Here is an 8,155-nt window from a genome sequence, read left to right as displayed (position 1 = left end):
TTAGTTGCTAAGTTGTGTCCGACTCTCGAGACCCCGTGGACTGTAGCCCACCGAGCTCCTCTGTCCATGGGATTTCCCAGGCAAGAATACTGGAGTGGGTTGCCATTTCCTTCTCCAGGGGACCTTCCTGACCCAGAGACCGAAAGCAGGTCTCCTGCATTGCAGGTGGATTCTTTACTGACTGAGCTAGGAAAGAAGCTCTGACTCATCTGCTAGCGCCAACTATTTTGGCTTGAATTTTGGTGTGGGCAGAATCTAATTTCTTTTATAGCAAAGTCTTATCAGGGCTTCCCTCGTCACTCAGTTGGTAAAGAATACGCCTGCAATGCAGGAGACTGGGATTCAATTCCTGGGTCCAGAGGAAATGGCAACACACTTCAGTATTCTTGAAAGAACAGTATCTTTAAAGATACTAGAAAATCCCATGGACAGAGGAGCCTGGCAGGCTACAGTCCAAGGGGCTGCAAGAGTCAGACATGACTTAGCCCCTAAACCACCACTAGCAAACGAACCAGTGACAAATGATCTTTAACACATAATTTAGAGGTGAATTTTTCTGTGGGGACTTGAGCGTTATCACCAGAATGTATTAAAAAGAGAATTTTTAAAATTCCATTGAGAATATACAGTCTGAGCCTCTGAAAAAAATATATATATACATTTTCTCCAAATCATTTCCACTTCAGTTGGTTCTTTATAATGATACTTTTCATTAAGATGATCTAGTCTCTTTTATTCTGAATTTGTTTCTACCAAGCGTCTTAAAACAGTAACTCAAATTCCCGGCACTTTTGCACAAGTGAAAGAAAACCTTGACCAGAGAACATAAATATTCTAGACCCCTTACTAGGTCTATTTTTTTTTCACTTCAAATTACTTAATCAGCAACTTGGTCATTAATCAGGCTCTTATAAATTTGGTTAGTACAAGCCAGTTCCATCAGACTCTGATTTCCCCTAACATGAAAATAACTGAGTTTTTGAAAACTCTAACACACCATCCGGAAATACTTAAGTTCATCACTGGGCTCATCCTGAGGCCCCACAGCTGAATATGCATGCTCTGGAAGACTCTTAATGTTATTCAACTGGTTTTCCTCCCCTGACATCGTCTCAACGTACTAATGATTTTATTTGTCCTTTTCCTTTGGCTTATTCAGAAAAGTTAAAATTTAAGAACTTATTGAAGATCTGTCTTTAGTCTTCAGTACACAACACCATTTCCTACACTTGAGAATTAAGATTGGGGACAGGAGGAGAAAGGGACGACAGAGGATGAGATGGCTGGATGGCATCACCATCTCGATGGGCATGAGTTTGAGTAAACTCTGGGAGTTGGTGATGGACAGGGAGGCCTGGTGTGCTGTGATTCATGGGGTCGCAAAGAGTCGGACATGACTGAGTGACTGAACTGACTGACTGACAAGCTAATATTATTTTGTTGGACTACCTACAATGATGACAACCTCCAAATCATTTTATATTGTCATGTCTGTAATTCTTTGATCTCAGAAGTATTTCCTCTAAGATTATATGTGTGTGTGTATATATATATATATTTATATATGTAAATATATATATATTTATATATTAATATGTAGACATATATATAATATGTGTTTTAATATATGTGTGTCTTTGTATATTTATAGTATTTTTGAGATGTAGAATAATCTTAGATAACAAAGGCCTAAATGAATGGAAACCTAATGTAAGTTTAGATTATTTAAATTCATTTAATTATGATGGCAGGATTATCCTCAAATTAGTCTATCATTCCAAAGTATTTGAATCAGCCTGTTTTTTAAAACTTTTTATTTTATATTGGAGTATAGTTGATTAACAATGTGTGTTCATTTTAGGAGAGTCACTTAACATTTAAGAAATTACAGAAAGTTGTTCAATTTCCCAGGGTCTCTCTCAGGCATTTTTTTTAAAGTGAGCATTCCATTCAATGTACTTTAACTGTGGGGTAAGGGCCTCAAGGGAGTCTTAGTATCTCCAAATTTCAGTTGATTTCAGTCCAGTTGCTCAGTCATGTCCGACTCTTTGTGACCCCATGAACTGCAGCATGCCAGGCCTCCCTGTCCATCATCAACTCCTGGAGTTTACCCAAACTCATGTCCATTGAGTCAATGATGCCATCCAATCATCTCATTCTCTGTCATCCCCTTCTCCTCCTGCCTTCAATCTGTCCCAGCATCAGGGTCTTTTGAAATGAATCAGTTCTTTGCATCAGGTGCCCAAAGTATTGGAGTTTCAGCTTCAACATCAGTCCTTCCAGTGAATACTCAGGACTTGATCTCCTTTAGTATGGACTGGTTGGATCTCCTTTCAGTCTAAGGGACTCTCAAGAGTCTTCCACACCACACTTCAAAAGCATCAATTCTTCTGCACTCAGCTTTCTTTATAGTCCAACTCTCACATCCATACATGACTAATGGAAAAACCACAGCCTTGACTAGATGGAACTTTGTTGGCAAAATAACGTCTCTACTTTTCAATATGCTCTCTAGGTTGGTCATTACTTTCCTTCCAAGGAGTAAGCGTCTTTTAATTTCATGGCTGCAGTCACCATATGCAGTGATTTTGGAGCCCCAAAAAATAAAGTCTCCATATTTAGATACATTCAGACTCATGTCCATTGAGTTGGTGACGCCATCCAACCATCTCATCCTCTGTGGTCCCCTTCTCCTCCTGCCTTCACTCTTTCCCAGCATCAGGGTCTTTTTCAGTGAATTGGCTCTTCACATCAGGTAGCCAAAGTATTGGAGCTTCAGCTTTAGGATCAGTCTTTCCAATGAATATTCAGGACTGATTTCCTTAGGATTCCCTGGTTTGATCTCCCTGCAGTCCAAGGCACTCTCAACAGTCTTCTCCAACACAACAGTTCAAAAGCATCAGTTCTTCAGCACTCAGTCTTTATGGTCTAACTCTCACATCTGACACAGCTACTGGAAAAACCATAGCTTTGACTAGACAAACCTTTGTTGGCAATGTAATGTCTCTGCTTTTGAATACGCTGTCTAGGTTTGTTGTAGCTTTCCTTCCAGTGAGCAAGCGTCTTTTATTTTCATGACTGCTGCCACCATCTGCAGTGATTTTGGAGCCCATGAAAATAAAGTCTGTTGCCGTTTCTGCTGTTTCTGCATCTATTTGCCATGATTGATGGGACTGGATGCCATGATCTTCATTTTTTGAATGTTGAGTTTTAAGCCAGCTTTTTACTGTCCTCTTTCATCTTCATCAAGAGGCTCTTTAGTTCTTCTTCCACTTCTGCTATAAAGGTGGTGTCATCTTCATATTTGAGGTTATTGATATTTCTCCTGGCAATCTTGTTTCCAGCGTGTGCTTCCTCCAGCCTGGCATTTTGCATGATGTACTCTGTATATAAGTTGAATAAGCAGGGTGACAATATACAGCCTTGAGGTACTCCTTTCCCAATTTGGAACCAGTCTGTTGTTCATGTCCAGTTCTAACTGTTGCTTCTTGACCTCCATACAGGTTTTTCAGGAGGCAGATAAGGCGGTTTGGTATTCCCACCTCTTTAAGAATTTTCCACAGTTTATTGTGATCCACACAGTCACAGGCTTTAGCATAGCCAATGAAGCAGAAATAAATGGTTTTCTGGAATTCCCTTGCTTTTTCTATAATCCAATGGATGTTGGCAATTTGATCTCTGGTTCCTCTGCCTTTTTGAAATCCAGCTTGAACATCTGGAAGTTCTTAGTTTATGAACTGTTGAAGCCTAGCTACAAAAATTGTGAGCATTAATTTGCTAGCATGTGAAATGAGTGCAATTGTGTATAGTTTGAACATTCTTTGGTACTGCCTTTCTTTGAGATTAGAATGAAAACCGACATTTTCCAGTCCTGGGGCCACTGCTGAATTTTCCAAATTTGCTGGCATACTGAGTGCAGCACTTTCACAGCATCATCTTCTAGAATTTGAAACAGCTCAGCTGGCATTCTATCACCTCCTGGGGCCACTGCTGAGTTTTCCAAATTTGCTGGCATACTGAGTGCAGCACTTTCACAGCATCATCTTCTAGAATTTGAAACAGCTCAGCTGGCATTCTATCACCTCCTGGGGCCACTGCTGAATTTTCCAAATTTGCTGGCATACTGAGTGCAGCACTTTCACAGCATCATCTTCTAGAATTTGAAACAGCTCAGCTGGCATTCCATCACCTCCACTAGCCTTCTTCATAGTGATGCTTCCTAAGGCCTGCTTGACTTTGCACTCCAAGAGGTCTGACTCTAGGTGGGTGATCACACCATCACGGTGTGATCAACCTCACAGAGCTTCACAAAAATTAAATAACATCTTTTGTGTCGTAATTTGGGTTCCCAGAAGAGGACTGGAATGCTGATTTGTATGCAAGTAGTTTATTTGGAGCTCTGATGGCAATACTCAAAGACAAGGGAAAAAAGCCAGGAAAGAAAACTGCCAGTGAAAGGTATATAGCAAGCCATCTGCTTTTGTGCATTATTAGGGCTTATCAATTCTGTGAGAAAAGAAAAAAAAAAAAAGATGGTCAAACTTCTAATTATATATTTAAATACAAAAAGGTATTAACAGAGGTGGCTTCTAGGGAAGAAAATTGGAGGGCAGGGAGGTAGGAGCATAGTGAGTAATTTATACTCTCCCTCTCATATCTCCTCCGGTACTTTTCCAATTTTTTAAGTGATACTAATGTGTATTTTTAAGTGAGAAAACCAGCTGTTGCTAACTCTAACTGTCCCCATCCCACTCTCTTTTCTTCATTGACCTTGATTAGGAAAGAAGTGGGGACGAGAGAAAGAAAGGAAAGAGGGGAAGGCAGAAGAACCCCGCCACTCAGGGAAAACCATCGTTAGTGTTTTGACATACTGACGCTGCCAGCCAGTCTTTTCTCCCTCTGCATAAACATTTCTCTGACTTCCTATATTTTAAAAATGATACCATGTTTGCACATACGCTTGTATTTCCTGCCTTTTTCACTTATAGATTTTTGTCATTAATTATTCTTCTATAGGGTTTCCCTGGTAGCTCATTTGGTAAAGAATCTGCCTGCAATACAGGAGGCCCTGGTTTGATTCCTGGGCCAGAAAGATCCCGTGTAGAAGGGCTAGGCTACCCACTCCAGTATTCTTGGGCTTCCCTGGTGGGTCAGGCAGTAAAGAATGGCTGCAATGCGCAAGACCTGAGTTTGATCCCTGGGTTGGGAAGATCCCCTGCAGGAGGGCATGGAAACCCATTCCAGTATTCTTGCCTGAAGAATCCTCAAGGACAGAGGAGCCTGGTGGGCTGCAATCCATGGGGTCGCAAAGTTTCAGATACGACTGAGCGATTAAGCACAGCACACAGCACATTCTTCTACGACATGTTTAATGCCTTATTATATTCCAGAGCATGGACGTACTGTAATTTATCCATTAATCCTTAACTATTAGATTTTTAGCCTTACCACTATTGAGAGTTGAAAACACGAAGACTATATAGAAATGAGACTGGCTTTCGTGTGTGATTTGAGGTACTAATTTCTGTCCCTTATTCATGGACAGTAAACACAGTCTCTCTAATTTCTCATAACCTAAGGTACCTCCCTTAGCCAAAACCATACATGGAATATTTAATTATAAAGAATCCTTTTATTTCCAATGAATAATTGAAAAAATGCAGTGCATTAAAAATATCTCACAAATTATCTGTTTGTGATTATGACATTCATTGGAACTAAAAGAATGAGCATAGTTTAAAACCAAACTCAAGGAATTATCTTTTTAAATGATAAAGTATGAGGAGATGTTCATTTTGTTTTACAAAAGGTTTAATAGAGTTAGAGTAAATTTTTTCCAGAAACCAGAACATTTGCAGAGCAGAAATGCAGAGAAGAACGGAGCATGTTTATCAAATAATGCAAATAAAGTTATCAATGGTTTGTAGCTTATGAAAACAACATAGCAAACTCTTCCATTACCGAAGCCATTTCAACCATCTGTTCAAAAACCACAATTCCATACAAGGGCAGGTTTATAAAGGTAAAAAGCTGAAAGGACGTGCTTGGCTTAAATTTTCAGTTCCCCAGTGTCTAAACCCTGTGCATTTGGAGGGATGTTGATGGCCACAGGACCATCTCAGCAAGTGGACCTGAACAGCTGCCTGTTTTTTTTTCAGACTTAGAGAGTCTGGGAAGTGTTTCTGTAATGAGCAGAAGTGGTACCCTTGAGAATAACTTATTAATATAAAATAGAAACCATGATTAAAATAAGACTTCTTTTAGAAACTTGGTATTATAATTAACATTTTCATATATGGTATATTTGACCCAGCTGTTTATAAATCTTTTGATATGTATTTGGCATCTTAATCACAATATTAATGTATGTTATTCATTCCTCCAACAAATATTTATTTGTGCATAGTGCCAGCCACCCTTTTCATCCCTGGGGATATGATGATGAAAAGGGGCTGGGTCTTACATTCTCATGGTAGGGACTGTTATTGTATAAAATAAAGACGGCAACAAATAAACTAACTGCAACAAAAAGCAGTAAGTGCTATGAAGGAAACAAATATGAACTGAGATTGAGAAAAACCAAAGGAGACCTCTCCTAGGTAAGCAGCCGGGGGGGAACTCTCTAAAGATGTGAAGCTCGAGCTGAGATCATCCCCAAAAGACATGGAGCCAAGCTTGGAAGCAAGGGAGGGAGGCCAAGCCTAGCAGAGGGAGCAGCCTGTAAGGGCTCTGAGTGCGGAGAAGACTTGGTTTATCTGAAGGACTGAACCAAGACAAGCTTGGCAGAAGGTCATGATGTAGAAGAAATGGAACCAGATGGAGCTGAAGAGAAGGGAGTGGGGGACCTTCTCCCACAAGGCTTTGTGGGCCAGATGGGAATCGGGATTTTTTTCATAGCATGAGGCCAAGCACAATGTTTGTAATATGCTTTATTAAAGGTCCTGTTCCAGAAGTTAAATAAACTCAAAAGTCAGTGAATTGCTTTACTTTAAGAATAAATACATGATAAGTGAAAGTGAGTGAAGTCGCTGAGTCGTGTCCGACTCTTAGCGACCCCGCGGACCGCAGCCTACCAGGCTCCTCTGTCCATGGGATTTTCCAGGCAAGAGTACTGGAGTGGGTTGCCATTGCCTTCTCTGAGATACATGATAAGGTTTATCTAACGACAACTCTAAAGACAAGCAGACTGTGTCATGTAGCCAAATTCACCCCCACCCCCCAAAAATGAAAGAAATGACTGAGGTTACGGGTGATTACTGGGCTTCCATGGTGGGTCAGACAGTAAAGAATCTGCCTGCAATACAGGACACCCGGGTTCCGTCCCAGGATTGGGAAGATGCCTGGAGAAGGGAATGGCAACCCACTCCGGTATTCTTGCCTGGGAAATCCCACGGACAGAAGAGCCTGGCAGGCTACAGTCCACGGGGTTGCAAAGAATTGAGCATGACTGAGTGATCAACACTATAAACAACATCATGGCTTAAGAAGCTTCCCTGTGGCTCAGATGGTAAAGAATCTGTCTGCACTGCAGGAGACACAGGTGTGATTCTTGGGTTGGGAGGATCCCCCATGAAGAAGGGAATGGTTACCCACTCCAGTATGCTTGCCTGGAGAATTCCATTAACAGAGGAGCCTGGTGGGCTACAGTCCATGGGGTCGCAGAGAGTCAGAAATGACTGAGCAACTAATACTTACCGAGGGTGATTATATATCCCAGGTTGTTCAGAAGAGTCCCAGTTTACAATTATATTCTCAGCATCCTTTTGGTGTAAGCATTCGTCTCAGACACTTCAGTTTTTAATCCTGTCTTTATTAGTAGCTGTGTCAAAACAAGCCAGAATGGATTGGGTGGACATTTGAATAGTATATGGGATGGTTGGGCAATGTGGTTTTCACTTTAACATATGGAAATTCTGAAAGAAACCAGCAACATCTCATTTTTCTTTTCCTAATTTTTTCCAGAAGCAAGATAGCGAATACTTCCTTGCCACCATGCAGGGCCCTCACTGATAAAATGAGGTATACTCAGTCACAAGTTGCTAGGGACAGAAGGTCTCAGGCCATGGTGAGTCAAATTTTCCACGGTGTTGACCTTGCCAGCCACTGTGTCATCTTGTGACATTCTCTGTAATGCAGCCACGGAGCGTCATGACAA

The sequence above is a fragment of the Odocoileus virginianus genome, chromosome 4, assembly GCF_023699985.2.
Source record: "Odocoileus virginianus isolate 20LAN1187 ecotype Illinois chromosome 4, Ovbor_1.2, whole genome shotgun sequence".
Taxonomy (NCBI): domain Eukaryota; kingdom Metazoa; phylum Chordata; class Mammalia; order Artiodactyla; family Cervidae; genus Odocoileus; species Odocoileus virginianus.
The sequence above is the reverse complement of the archived record's forward strand: the minus strand, read 5'-3'. Positions refer to the sequence as shown.